The sequence below is a fragment of the Engystomops pustulosus genome, chromosome 3 (genome assembly GCF_040894005.1).
Source record: "Engystomops pustulosus chromosome 3, aEngPut4.maternal, whole genome shotgun sequence".
NCBI classification, from domain to species: Eukaryota; Metazoa; Chordata; class Amphibia; order Anura; family Leptodactylidae; genus Engystomops; species Engystomops pustulosus.
In genome coordinates, this window is record NC_092413.1 from 117,547,925 (window position 1) to 117,564,044 (window position 16,120).

The 16,120-nt window shown below is 42.8% G+C and overlaps 1 long non-coding RNA gene across 1 annotated transcript in view; it reads right to left on the reverse strand.

Annotated features, from left to right (window-relative positions):
- Positions 1-8,261: 8,261 nt before the first annotated feature.
- LOC140120544 (uncharacterized) overlaps positions 8,262-16,120 on the reverse strand; it is a 62,096-nt gene continuing 54,237 nt past the window's right edge. The window contains exon 3 of the long non-coding RNA XR_011853856.1: positions 8,262-8,493. This is a non-coding gene — a long non-coding RNA (uncharacterized lncRNA). The remainder of the gene's footprint in view (positions 8,494-16,120) is intronic.

Genomic DNA, 16,120 nt, shown 5'->3' on the forward strand with positions numbered 1-16,120 from the left:
TTGGTCTGATATTTATATATACCACAAGCAACTGTATAATTTTACTTTGTAGAACAGGTTGTGTATATTGTGTATATGATAAAGGATTTTGGGGTTTTGGTTCTTTTTACCCAGTTCCCTTAGAGTTTCCCTTAGTTCTATCCAGCCCCTTAGTCTGTGCTATTTACCATAAGCACCCACTCCAGTCCTTCATACATCACAGAAGTAACCTACAACTCTCGAAGATACTTATATATAAAACAGACTTTACTAGTAACATACATATGACAAAGTAACTACATAAAATACAATACAAAATACATAGAAAACACAACTACACACAGAGGCCTCCTTTCCTGCCCCCTCCTGGATCCCCAGTAATGTGTACGTATATAGGATATATTCTAATACTACAGCAGCTCCTGTATATATCCTGAAGTAGGAGTCACATCCAGTACCTGACCATATACATGTACATATAAAGACTCATGCACAATAGCATCTATATATCTACTCCTCCAATACACATGCAGGGCACAGATCCACATGTCTGAATGGAATATGGCTACAGGTTGTAAATGTAGTTATACTAGTATAAACACACTCACTGCAGACACTCAGTTATGTATATATGGTATAACACATAACACTCGTAATATCTATAGGAACATGTATGTAGTCTACTATTCTATAATTACTCTTAGAAAGTCATATACATTCACAGAAATCACACACAATATAACCTGGCTCCTTATGGTAAGTGATTCTCCAGGAGGGTCAGAGAGAAGATTTCTGTTTTCAACAGCTTATATATCCCTGTCGGCAGCCTTTGCCCACCTCTCATAACTCCACCCTAAAACCCCACAGGATAGACCCCAGGGTGTGCAGATAATCTCACACCTGGTTCAAGATTGCTTCTTCCTTCTGAAGGCCTTTGTGATACTAATGACCAGGGTTGGACTGCTGACTCAGCCCCTATCTGCGCCCATTCCACCCCCTAGCCTCGCCAAATCCGCCCCTATTTTCCGGTCACGGCTTCAACTTTGTGCCCTTCGGATTTGAACACAATGATGATGCAGCGAACTATGAGCTCTCCACATCATCACTGTGCATCTTTGCCACTGTGTACAGCAGGTTGGCAGACGCAATATGATGACGCCATCGCCTGCCGGCCTGTTGTACACAGCAGCAGCGAAGGAGAGGAGCTGCTGGGGAACCTGGAAATGATATGGTAGGATCGTACAGACAACCTACTGTTAAAGTACCCTAGGGAGTCTGAAAAATAGTAAAAATAAAAAAAAAATTATCATAAAAAAACTAAAAACTCATCACCCCCCTTTCCCTAGAACCGATATAAATATAAAAAAACTGTAAAAATAATATAAGTCCAAAAATGCCTGATCTATCAAAATATAATAACGGTTTTTCACTGCGTATAACCCTGTAACTGAAAGTCGCGGCCAAAGTCGTAAATGGCACTTTTTTGCCATTTAAAAAAAAAAATTTAAATTCTATAAAAAGTGATCAAAAGGTCATACAGTCCTAAAAATGATAACATTGTAAACGTCATCGAAATCCGCAAATAGATACACCTCCCAAAGCTCCGTATACTAAAGTATAAAAAAGTTATTAGCTCCAGAAGATGGCAAAATCCCCCAAAAAATTTTTGCACAGGTTTTAAGTTTTGTAAATGTTTGAAAACATTATAAAACCTATACAAATTTGGTATCCCCATAATCGTACCGACCAAAAGAATAAAGTAGACATGTCATTTGGGGCATACAGTGAAATCCGTAAAATTCAAGCCCATAAGAATACGGCACAAATGCGTTTTTCTCTGCTTTTGGAATTTTTTTCCTGCTTCCCAGTACACGGCATGGAATATTAAATACCACCATTTTGAAGTGTAATTTGTTATGCAGAAAATAAGCCATAACACAGCTCTGTACATGGAAAAGCGGGAAGGGGTTAACCACATTTTTTTTTATGTTGTCTTTTCAAATACTTCTTTAGCTTATTGTAGGAAGAGAAACTGCCCTGTTGTTTCCACCTGTATTCCTTATAAGCCCTGTTTTATAGCCACTTTTGGGTGTTAGCCCCCATTGACTTCGATGGAGTTTGTGTTCAGATTAACCGGTTAAGGACCGGGCCCTTTCCCGTTTTTTCATTTCCATTTTTCACTCCCCACCTTCAAAAATCTATAACTTTTTTATTTTTACACGTATAAAGCTATGTGACGAGTCGATTTTTGCGTAACAAATTGCACTTCATAGTGATTGCATTGAATATTCCATGCCATGTACTGGGAAGCGGGAAAAAAATTCCAAATGCAGTGAAAATATTGAAAAAACGCATTTGTGTCGTATTCTTGTGGGCTTGGATATTACGGCTTTCACTTCACGCCACAAATGACGCATCTAATTTATTCTTTTGGTCAGTACGATTACAGGGATACCAAATTTGTATAGGTTTTATAATGTTTTCATACATTTACAAAAATTAAAACCTCATGAACAAAATTTTTTTTTTATTTTGCCGTCTTCTTGTGCTTATAACTTTTCCATACTACGTTGTATGGAGTTGAGGGTGGTGTCATCTTTTGCAACTTTTGATGATGTTTTCAATTATATTATTTTTAGGACTGTATGACCTTTTGATCACTTTTTATAGAATTTTTAATTTTTTTTTAAATGGCAAAAAAGCGCCAGTTATGGGGTTAAACGCAGTGAAAAACCGTTATTATATTTTGATAGATCAGGCATTTTTGGACGCGGCGATACCTAATGTGATTATGATTTTTACTGTTTATTTATATTTATATCAGTTCTAGGGAAAGGGGGGTGATTTGAATTTTTAGGTTTTTTTATTATAATTTTTTTTTTAACTTTTTTTTTATTTTTATTTTTACTATTTTTCAGACTCCTTAGGGTACTTTAACCCTAGGCTGTCTGATCGATCCTACCATATACTGCCATACTACAGTATGGCAGTATATGGGGATTTTTCTACTCATACATTACAATGTGCTGATAGCACATTGTAATGAATGGGTTAACCCGAAGTAGCTTCGGGTCTTCGTGAGACCTGAAGCTACCATGGCGACGGATTGCCGCTCCCCGATGACCTCACGGGGAGCGGCCCATGCGCCGCCATCTGTTTGAAGCCGCCGGCAAAGCTGCCGATCAGCAAGAAAAACACCCGTGATTGGTGCCAGCACCGATCGCGGGTGTTACCAGTAAGCCTCTGCTGCAATATGCAGCAGAGACTTACCGGCTATGGAGAGGGCTCAGCCCGCGAGCCCTCTCCATGCATCGGAACGCGACTGCCGCCGTGAATACACGGCGGGCGGTCGCGAACCGGTTAAAGTTCGCCCAGAAATCTGGGTCCCGAACTGAGCTTTTTTGGGGGGAATTCAGACAAACCCATCAAACCAGAATTTTGACCAACTTGCTCATCTCTAGTAAAGAGGCTTCAAACTGATGGTAACTGACATCAGATAAAAACTATTTTTTTCAAGTGGTTACTGCTTTGTCAAGGCGAAACACGTGTCGGGAGGTGTCCACCTTTGGTCTGTATATACTTGTGTATGCCTATTTGATTTTGGGAACAATCTATTAAACCTAGTGGAGGTATCTTGTATCCATGCCGCCTATTATATGTATCAGTGTTCATAGCATATAATTGCATAATTAAAAGTTCCAAACTTTGCTAATAAATAAATAACTCACAATTAGAGATGAGCCAACACACTCGTCCGAGCTTAATGCTAGTTCGAGCATTAGCGTACTCAAAACTGCTTGTTGCTCGGACGAATATTTTGCCAGCTCGAGAAAATGGCATCTCCCGCCGTTTTGATTTTTGGCGGCCAGAAACAGAGCCAATCACAAGCCAGGAGACTCTGCACTCCACCCAGCATCACGTGGCACACTTACACATCGATAGCAGTGGTTGGCTGGCCTGATCAGGTGACCCTGGAATAGACTAGCCCCTGCCCGCGCTGCTCACATCATTCTCTGTCTGGATGCCGTTAGGGAGAGAGCTGCTGCTGCTGCAGGGATAGCGTTAGGGTGTTATATTAGCTTACTGTTAGGCAGGAAGGAGTCTACAAGAACCCAACAGCCCTTGTTAGGGCTAGAATATTAGTTTTTTCTTTGCTTGTGGCTGGGCTTGCTGGCACTAGTAGTGCAGCTAGTACCATATTGTGACGAATTTGCAGAACGTTCTATTTAGCTCTTAGTGACACACATATCCATCTCAAACAACTAAGTGGGACAATTTATTAGGGGTTTGATTGAATTAGGCACAGTCTGCCGATTTTTATTTTTTTTTTCAAAACTTTAAGTCACAGGCACAGTACAAAATACAGTTGTGTGCTGTCAGTGAAGGTTAGAAACTAGCCATACTAAGAAGGCCTTTCTTAGGGCTACAATAGTGTTATATATTTTATTTTTTTTTTATTTGCTTGTGGCTGGTCTTGCTGGCACTAGTAGTGCAGCTAGTACCATATTGTGACGAATTTCCAGGGAGACTTGCGAACGTTCTATTTAGCTCTTAGTGACACACATATCCATCTCAAACAACTAAAAGGGACAATTTATTAGGGGTTTGATTGAATTAGGCACAGTCTGCATTTTTTTTTTTCAAAACTGAAAGTCATCACAGGCACAGCACAAAATCCTGTTGTGTGCTGTCAGTGTAGGTTAGAAACTAGTCATAGCAATCATCATCTTCCTCTGTGGTTGCTGTGTAATTTCTTCTGATCGTTTTGTTTAAAAAACAAAAACACAAAAAAGAACAACAAAAATAAAAAAAAAACACAAAAAAACACAAAAAAATTTACAGTTTACACTTTAATTTTGAAAATGTTGAACCCGAGGGCTAGGGGTAGAGGACGAGGGCATGGGCGTCCAACTACTGCAGGGGTCAGAGGCCGTGGTCCTGGGCGGGTTGAGACACCACGTGCTGATGAGGGTGCAGGGGAACGCCGCAGAGCTACATTCCCTAGGTTCATGTCTCAAGTTATTGGGACTCGTGGTAGAACACTGTTGAGGCCAGAACAGTGCGAACAGGTGATGTCGTGGATTGCGGAAAATGCTTCTAGCCATTTGTCCACCAGTCAGTCTTCCACGCAGTCCACCCATGTCACCGAAATCAGCACTCCTCCAGCTCCTCCACCTCAGCCTCCTTCCCCCAGTCTGCCCCCTCCCAGGAAAATTTGGCATTTGAACCGGCATACTCTGAGGAACTGTTTTCTGGACCCTTCCCACAGTCACAAACCACTTGTCAGGTTGCTGCTGAGCTCTTTCCCGATGCCCAGGTTTTCCACCGGTCGCAGTCTGTGGGTCATGATGACATTGTTGACGTAGTGGAAGAAGTGTGTACAGAGGTGTCGGACGATGAGGAGACACGGTTGTCAGACAGTGGTGAAGTTGTTGTCAGGGCAGGAAGTCCGAGGGGGGAGCAGACTGAGGGATCGGAGGATGATGAGGTGACAGACCCAAGCTGGGTTGATAGGCCGGGTGAACACAGTGCTTATGAGACGGAGGCGAGTCCTTGACGAGAACAGGTTGGAAGAGGCAGTGGTGGGGCCAGACGGAGAGGCAGGGCCAGAGCTGGTGCACCAGCGCCAAATGTTTCACGTAGCGAAGCTCCCGTGGCGAGGGCTAGATTTTCAGAAGTCTGGAGGTTCTTTAAAGAAACACCGGATGACCGACGGACTGTGGTGTGCAACCTGTGCCACACCAGGATCAGCAGGGGTCCCACCACTACCAAGTTAACTACCAGTATGCGCAGGCATATGAATGCTAAACACCCTACTCAATGGAACCAAGGCCGGTCACCTCCGGCCGGGCACAACACAGCTCCTTCCCCTGTGTCATCTGCTGCCTCTGCTAGTCAGCCCCCTGCCCAGGACCCCGGCCCAAACACCTCCCGTGCGAAAACCACACCTTCGCCTCCATGATCCTCCACAGCATCCACCAATGTCTCCATGCGCAGTGTTCAGCTGTCTGTAGCCCAGACGCTGGAGTGCAAGAGGAAATACAGTGCAACCCACCCACACGCCCAAGCCCTCAACGTCCACATCTCCAAACTTAGCCTGGAGATGCTGCCCTATAGGCTGTTAGAGACCGAGGCCTTTCGCAACCTCATGGCGGCAGCCGCCCCTCGGTATTCGGTCCCCAGCTGCCACTATTTTTCCCGATGTGCCGTCCCAGCCCTGCACCAACACATGTCAGATAACATCATCCGTGCCCTGACCATCGCCGTTTCTGACAATGTCCACCTGACCACGGACACATGGACGAGTGCTGCCGGGCAGGGCCACTATATATCGCTGACGGCACATTGAGTTAACTTGGTGGAGGCTGGGACCGAGTCTGACCCTGGGGCTGGTCATATACTTCCGTCGCCAAGGATTGCGGGGCCTACCTCAGTCCAGGTCTCTCAGGCCTACTATGCCTCCTCCACCTCCCACCCCTCCTCCACCTCCTCTTCCAAATTACCATCTGTGGACATGGCGCCATCAGTCGGTAGCTCTAGGCACAGCAGCAGTGCCGTCGCTAAGCGACAGCAGGCGGTGCTCAGACTGCTGAGCCTAGGCGATAAAAGGCACACCGCCCAAGAGCTATTACAGGGCATCATGGCGCAGACTGATCTGTGGCTGGCACCGCTGAACCTGAAGCCAGGCATGGTTGTGTGTGACAACGGCCGTAACCTGGTGCCATGCCTGGCCCATGTGTTAAATCTCATAGTTCAGCGGTTCCTCAAGACATACCCCAATCTGTCTGATTTGCTCACGAAAGTGCGCCGCATCTGGGAAGAGCACTCGAGCATCGGGAAAAGTTTGTCTGGAATAACGAGCACCCAAGCTTTTTAGTGCTCGCTCATCTCTACTCACAATACATTAAAAACTAATAATTTGTATTGTGTTGCTGGTGTTTATTCTGACTCCAATTACAACGTAAGTTCCACCCAAAAATGTCCTTGACCCGAAATTTGTTCATTAGATTAATATTCTTGGAAGTGTCTAATCATGTGCTGTGCAGATAATTCCACTAAGATATCTCCAATAAAATATAGAATATTTTTAGAATGTGCACAACCAAACTGATCTGAATGTTAATATAATAATAACATTGCTCCGTATAATAATATCTAAGGCCTGGTTTTAAATATTCTCTTTCAAATATTTTGATAACTGGTAAAATAAACTATGCACTACATGATATTTCTTTGTGCTACCTATGAATTGCAGCTGAGGCTCATCGAAAAAATTTAAAACATGTAAGAGGTATTTTTCATTTTAGGATTTTACAGAAGAAAAGTAATGGACCTTAAATAAAATAATTAGGCTCTTAATTTCTTAGAAAAAGGTCATAGCTTGCTTTCCATCTTTACCATGTCTGAGCTTGCTAATATACTGCTGGCCTAAATGTCACTAGGACTTGAATCCAAATTAGTCAGTGGAAAAGTTACAAGATACTAGTGTAACCATTTAAGTTGTAATTAAATAATAGTAGCTATTATTTAGCTAATTAGCTTCCCGATAAATATCCCCATTGTTAATGTCAGCGCTTAGCTTGTTCACTGATCATCTACCCTTAGAGGGATACATTCTAATGAGACTTAATGCAATATTTCCAAGTCATAGAGTTCACAGTACATATGCAAATATTGTGTTTACATTGACAGATTATGTTTAGCTACCACTCACGGGGTGCATTTGTTGTATTGCTATCCCCTTTAGCAGCAGATGATCAATGTATTATTAAAGTATTTGAAACATTTTTTTACCTGCTGCATTCAGACTTCATTTAAGTAAAACAAGATACAATTTGTAGTCTTTTAATAGGTTTCTCCCTTATGACTGTCATATAGTTATTAAAATTATGAAAGGTGTGCTCAAGCATAAACATGTTTTTCCATTACTACAGTCCTCAACTGATCTTTTTTACTGTTCTTGTTGGATGTCTCTTCCTCTTCCCTCTATATTTTGTTATAAATAATCTAAGAGACTATTTATAAAATCATCATTAGTTCATAATATTAGTTTGTGTCCTCCCCAGGGGCGTAACTACAGTGGTAGCAGCCATAGCAACCGCTATGGGGCCCACAGTGTCAGGGGGCCCCAGGATCTGACCTGACACACTAAAGAGTGGAGGATGTGCATCATTATATCCATATTATGCTGCACTTTGTACATCATAAAGAGTGGAGGATGTGCATCATTATATCCATATTATGCTGCACTTTGTACATCATAAAGAGTGGAGGATGTGCATCATTATATCCATATTATGCTGCACTTTGTACATCATAATATGTACTATGTATAATACTTGGGACATCCAGAGTAGACAAATAATACTGGAGACCCCCCAGAGCAAATACTGGAGAAAAAATACTCTCCTATTCTGGCTCCTCTTCTGCTCCCTGCACCAGACTGCAGCTTCTTCTCTCCTCCGTGTGCCGCTCTGCTCTGTATCCCACACTGGATTTCCCGCCAGAGAAGACCTGCAGCAGAAAACGGACGGTAAAGCTGAGAAGTACTTACCCCTCCTGGGTCACTGCAAACAATCAGCATCAGGAGTCAGGACACAGAACAGAGGAAAACAGGGTTGTGGAGTCGGAGTGAGTGACCATTTTGGTGGAGCTGGAGTCGAAGGGTAATTGAGTCAGAATTGGAGTCTGAAGTTTGGCTTGCCAACTCAAAAGCCCTGGTTGTTGTATCAAAAATATAGTGAAGTAATATATAAAAACTGAATTTTAAACTATAGAAAATGCAAAGGATGTTAATCTTTGGAATTCTATCTACTTAATAATAACAATGATGAATTAATAAAATACAAAATTATGTTTTGCATGGTATAAAATGCCCTTATAATAAAAGTTATGTGGAGTATATGAAATGCTCTATGTAAAAAAAACAAACAAATAAATATAATGATAATGTCACAAAGAATTAAGGAGTAATATCTATTATTCCGCCATTTTAAAGAGACACCTAATTGGCATGTGTCACGGGTGCCCCTGCTACTGTGTACCTATGTGTGCCCCTCCGTGCCTCACTTACCTCTCCACACTTCAATGGAGTCTCCCGCGGCTATGTGATATTTAAAGGGCCAGTGCGCCGCTAATTGGTGCTGGCCGGCCGCTGACTTGTTAAAAAGCTGGCCTCTTCCTGTGACCCCTGCCGGATCTTTGTGCCTTTATGCCATTGAGAAAGCGTTCCCTGTCTGTGTACTATCCGCTGTGACCTCCTGCTACATTTCTGACTTCGATTCTCTGCTGCCTGTCCTGACTTTCGGCTACGTCACCGACTCAATCCTGTACTGCCTGTCCTGACCTTCTGCCTGGAGCGACCTGGTGGTATCCCGCCGCAGCAAGACCAACCCACTTTGCGGCGGGCTCTGGTCAAAGATTCCGCTCCCTGCTGTTGGCTTACGTCATCGCTCGCAGTGGTTCTGTGGGTCCAGTACCCCTGATCCTCACAGCATGGTTACAATTCACTGAATGAATATGGACATAAAGATGGACACAAAGTCAATTACTTAAATAACTCTAATTTTAACAAGTGGCAGCAACAGTGCTAGCTAATTAACAGCTTTTGCATGAAGGATTAAGCCATTTCTAAGGAAGGGAGAGGATCAGGAAAAGGAGACAGTGAACAGTACACCAAAATATACTTATTAAATATAATCAATATGTTTTGATGAAAGCAGTGTTTATATACATTGACATGATCTCTCAGAGACGACAAACTGCTACGCTACTGACAAATTGCTATAAAAATAGTGCTCTTAAAAAAACCACTTAATTTGATCATTTTTATTAACTACTGTACAATCCACACAAACACCTTCAATCAAAGGATTTCCATTAAATTGTTTCCTATTATTTCAGTTTTTTAGCCATACATGGGTACGTAGTGACCTCGTGCAGAAAAACATATGCCTTGGCTGGAGGAACAGTTGAAAACAATATTTGAGCATTGGCTACTTGCCTGCTTCCTAGACAGCACAACTTATGTGTAAACGCTCTTGTACCTTTCTTTTTTCAGGAATGAGACACCCCAGTGATATTTCTGCCCAGGGCAGACCATCAAAGCGTGTGCCTCGGGGCTGTACTCGTGTTATATTTTCAGTGCTCTGCTTCTCTTTGTGTTTGTAATTGGTTTCTCAGCTTTTTGCTGTAACAGTGTGCCTGTCAATCATCAGCAGATATTGTTTAGCAAATATGTACAATGCATTGTTTACATGTGTCTAGCAAATAGGAATGGGGGCCACAAGAGCAACTAACAATCTGACTGTGCAAAATTAGTGGCACAAAGGAGTTGTATGACATTGAAAAGCAGGCTATGCGGGTTATGCTGTAAACTAAATAGTAAAGCATCAGTACCTTCAACATTTAAGAGTTACGACTCCTGGGGACCGGCTCTCATACAGCTAGAATAGAATACAACCGAAGGAAGCATATATCAGGTTTGCTCATAGCATGCTCTGTGTTTACTTTGTTTTTCACCTTAGTTGGACAACTAATTTAAGTTCCTATTAGGGATATTTTAAAGGCATTTTAAATATTCCATTAATGGTCTTTGGTCAATCTTTGTCAGTCCTAGGAATTTGTACAGTCATCAGGTATTCATGCATGTCTAAACTTCTGTTCCCAATTCTTGTTGGAGTCAGTTTTAGGACCATTATCTTGCAATTGAACTCAAAATTAGGTAGTCAAACTCAGACTTGAACCCTGAACTCTGATATTGATTTAAGCTGTCATTGACCTTGGTCTTTTATTTCTCTCTACTTATTGTCTGCTGAGGCACTTAGGTATGCAAACTACAGCCCATCCTCCAATCAAAACTTAATTTATATTGATTTACTAGACTAATTATCTTAGGTTTGCCCAAAATATTTTGAATTCAACTTTTACCCTTTGACCTCTCAGCATTCTATATTTATGAAGATTATTTTAGCAGATAGATGCTTTATGAACTAATGACCTTGCCAATGTAAAATGATTAATGGGGCTTTATAATCGGGACTGTTTTGCAAAAGCAAAAGAGGAAGAGATAAGAGGCCACAATATAAAGGGGAGAGGAGAGACCACAATATAAGGGGCATATGAGAGAGCCCAGAATATGAGGGAATATGAGTGAGGCCTGAATATGAGGGGGTGATGAGAGGGACCATAATATGAGAGAGGTGAGAGGGGAAACAATATCAGGGGTAGATGAGAGTGGCCACAATATGATGGGGAGATGAGAGGAGCCACAATATGAGGGGAATATGAGATAGACCACAATATGATAGGGATATGAGAGGGGCCACAATATGAAAGGAATATGAGAGGGGCCACAATGTGAGGGATATGAGAGGGGCCACAATGTGAGGGAAAGATGAGAGGAGATGGGAGACCAAACTATGAGAGGGAGATGAGGGGCCACAATCGAGGGAGAGATGAGAGGTCACAATATGAGAAAAAGATGAGGGGGCGCAGTATGAGTAGATGAGAGAGGCCATAATATGAGGAAGAGATAAGTGGCCACAATATAAAGGGGGGGGGCTGATCACAACATGAGGAGCATATAAGAGAGGCCACAATAGGAGGGTATATGAGAAAGGTCACAATATGAGGGGGTGATGAGAGGACTAACAATATGAAAAGGAGGTAAGAGGGGCCACAATATAAGGGGTAGATGAGGGGGACCACAATATGAGGGAAAGATGAGAGGGCCATAATATTATGGGGAGATAATAAAAGCCACAATAGGTGGGGGGAATAAGGAACAAAAATATGAGTGGTAGATTAGAGGCCACAATATAAGGAGGAGATGATAGAGGCCACAGGATGAAGGGGAGATGAGATGGGAAAACAATTTAAGGAGGAGATGAAGGGGCCATAATAGGAGCTGGCAGAAGCATAGATTGCTTTTAATAAGAGGCTCTACCTTATGCTGGACCTTAAAGGACACCTGTCATCAGGTCTGTGTCACTTGTCCTGTCACTACTACCTGTTGGAGCAGCTCACAAGGATCCCATCCCAGCCTTTATCTAGTTATTTCATACATTATTCATTGTAAAATCATCTATTTTTTATCATGTAAATGAGGCTGGTCACATGGTCAGAGGCAGTGATGTCACCCCTGTTACCCCTCTCCTCCCCTTGCTCGTGTCTGTGTGTAATGTATTGTAAAGCATTGCTAGTGTGTGTGCTGCATCTGCTGACATGCTGCATCCTCCTAATATACAGGTGAGAGACACAGACATCAGCTACACCAGTACCTGACATGTTCTGCTGTAACATGGCTGCCTGGAGCTGCTGTATCTCTCCTAAACACACACATACACACACAGGCTGCAGGGGGCGTGGCCAGCACCAGGAAGCACATCATTATACAGCCTCACATCATTGAGAGCAAACAGAAAGGAACAGTCTAAAGGGGAAAGTGGATGGATTGTAATGCAGGTGTGGGTATTTAAGCCCCACCTAAATGCCTAGTGGCACCCCTTAGGTATACGCATTTTAAAGCGGTCAAAACCTCGCAACATTGCTAGAAAACCAAAGATATTCCCCAGCGCGGGGAAAGAGAGGAAAGACACTAACAACTAATCATAAAAAGTAATGATTCTTTAATGAAAAAATATTTGTAAAAGACATACAAGAATGTGTGATAAGTATAAGACATGAGGTGCAGACAACTATACAGGATGATGAAACACAGACAGTTTGCAGTCGAAAAAACAGCATAGGGAACACAGTAGAAAATTCTACTAGGTATGGGTGTATACCAGGGCTGGATATGATATATAACCACAAGAATGTTGATTAGAAGTACTGAGGTGCAGATAATTGCCAGATTGGCACATAGAAAAACTAATAAAACATCCAAGATGATGTAAATGCCAGTCCTTACCAGTAGGTCAACGATGAAACACAGACGAAGGCTTAGCGGCCGAAACGCGCGTCGGGGCGTTGCAGTCCTCGCAGCCACGGGCAACACCATACCTGACCTACTGGTAAGGACTGGCATTTACATCATCTTGGATGTTTTATTAGTTTTTCTATGTGCCAATCTGGCAATTATCTGCACCTCAGTACTTCTAATCAACATCCTTGTGGTTATATATCATATCCAGCCCTGGTATACACCCATACCTAGTAGAATTTTCTACTGTGTTCCCTATGCTGTTTTTTTGACTGCAAACTGTCTGTGTTTCATCATCCTGTATAGTTGTCTGCATCTCATGTCTTATACTTATCACACATTCTTGTATGAATTTTCCAAATATTTTTTCATTAAAGAATCATTACTTTTTATGATTAGTTGTTAGTGTCTTTCCTCTCTTTCCCCGCGCTGGGGAATATCTTTGGTTTTCTAGCCTCACATCATTATACAGGCTGTCAGTCATGCACTAGGGGGTGTGGCTGTGCATCCCACTCATGAATAAGGTGGACAGCTTAAATATGCTAATGCTTCATTGGACATTTCACAGGTCATTTGCATACAGCTTTAGGACCTCATTGCTTAGGTTTACAGGCATGTAGAGGGACAATGAAGGGATAGAGGCAATGCTCTCTAATGGCAGTTTATGAAAATATATTTAGTTTAGGGGGGTTATTTTGCATGACAGGTTCTCTTTAAGTCCATGATCTAAAGATTGAATTGCATATTAAAATGCATTTCAAGCTCAACTGGGTCATCTCCTCCCTGAACACAAGCGCAACTGAGTCATATCATGTAAACATGTGTTTGCACTTCAAAATAAATCTGCATTTATTTACTATCATTAAGATTAATGTGATATGTGATGTGTGTTATCCTGATGCCTTTCAAAATGCAATGAAAATATGTTCATACATTTATACATTGTGTAAATGTGGCCTAAGAATGTACAAGTAATATCACTGGTGGGCCCTAGGCTCTCCAATCCAACTCTGCAATACAGTCCTTACTGCAACCAATCCTGGTACCAAGCATCAGCAAATGATCACAAAAATACAATAGCCACAGCACTTGACTATTCCAATTAAAAAACAGCTTATTTAACCAGATTTTTCACTAGCGACCTCCAATTGAATTCAACGGGAGAGGGATCTTGATTTTCCAGACAAAAAAAAAAGCCAAAATCCTCAGTGTAAGCAAGCCCTATGGACTTTTTAAAACCATAAAATTGTTGTGCTGGGTAAATAGAGTGGTTCACCTCTTTTATATGATTTGTGGAGTGCTGGACTTCTATCCCAAGGATAGGCCATCAGTATTTAGGATAGCTAGCACATGCTAGCTAGCTATTTAGGATTTTGGAATAGCTAGCACATGTCCTAATTCACTTCTGTGGGCTCATGCACAAGGCCATTGATTCTGTGACCTTGTGAATAAGTGGGCCCTGACAGCTGTTGGCTGCACCCCCTCATTGTACTATGCAGAACGCTGATGCCTTGCTTCCTGCATCTGTGAAACAATGTATCAGTGTCACTGAGTGTGCCTGCTCGCAGTAGCTAGGTCTGGACTGGCTCCTGTGATTGTGAGCAGACACATTCAATAATCCCAGCCGGACTGTCAGAATCATACCTCCAAGAGCAGCAGAGGGCAGAATCAGCTGGAGAGTGGAGGAGTCTCTCATCTTCACACAAACCTCAGGCAGTGACTGTGAGCACATTACACCTCACTGCCCAGTGCTGGGGGAAGGTGAGAGATTCCTGGCTCTGCTCCTGCCAGCAGGTAAAGAATGGGTTAACTGTTCTGCCAGCTGCACTGAGCAGCAAGGCCAAGAGCAGCCAGCACTGGAGCTGCTGAGCAGACATGGGCCCACTAGATTGCACAGTGGGCCCACCTCCTGCTCCTGACAAGGCATCTGGGGCCACCAATGAGAAGGAAGATTGTAGCTGAGGCATCATCACTCTGATGTCTACCCTTAAAGGAAACCTACCACTTGAAGTGGCAGGTTTCCGATGGCAATACCGAGCACCAGCTCAGGGTGAGCTGGTGCCGGAGCTTATTTTAGTTAGTGTTTTAAACCGCGGTATCGCGGTTTAAAACACTTTTTAAACTTTATAGCCGGCGCATGGAGGTACGCACTCGGAGCTTACCGTGCGCGCGGCTCTCATTCACTTCCTATGTAGCCGCGCACACGGTAAGCGCCGAGCGCGTACCTGCCTGCGCCGGCGATAAAGTTTAAAAAGTGTTTTAAACCGCGATACCGCGGTTTAAAACACTAACTAAAGTAAGCTCCGGCACCAGCTCACCCTGAGCTGGTGCCCAGTATTTCCATCAGAAACCTGCCACTTCAAGTGGTAGGTTTCCTTTAATAAGAAGCCCGACCTAACCCTGAGATGTGCGCCGACGGGACCTGGGTGCTGAAGAGCTGTTCCCGCTCCTCATATCTGCATGGTGGCCTCCTGCACAGACGATTAGGTATTTACACCAATAAACTGCACTACACTAACTTCCCATCTGAGATCTACAACTCCCAGCACCTGAAGGAGCTGCTGAAAGTTGTAGTTCTTCAGCCCACTCTAATTTTGTATAGGTTTACTTTAACCCCCTTTGCTCCATGTGCCCCCCCTCCACCAAAGATTTTCCAAAGATACTCCAAAATGCATATTATATAATACAAACATCAGCTTGCCTAATAAAAAATGACATCTTACCTCACCAAAGTATAAAAAAAACACAACTTTCTATTGATTACCTTTCAGAAAAATTTTTTAAATCGCCATGTTTTATCTCCATGATCGTACTGACCAATGGACTGTGTTTTATTCTATCACATCTGATTTTTTTTAATGCTTCCCAGTACATGACACACAATAGGATATACTGACAGAAATGCAGGATTACTTATGCTAACTGCCCGTCTATGGCCTACATTTATCAGAAGTGAGGCAATGTGCGGCACATTATTGAATACTGGCGCACGGTCTTCTGTAATCTAACGCCCATGCACTGCTCAGGAAGTGGCCACCATCCTTTTTTGATGCACCTTTAACATACAGCAAGCGACACAATTCTGTCAAGTGGCAGCAATAAATTAAACTCGAACTAAGCAGTAACTCGCCCCATTAGGTGTAAAGCACAGAGCAGCCGTGGCACAAAACTGGAGCCAGCAATATAATGCATACCTCCCAACCGTCCCGGTTTCGG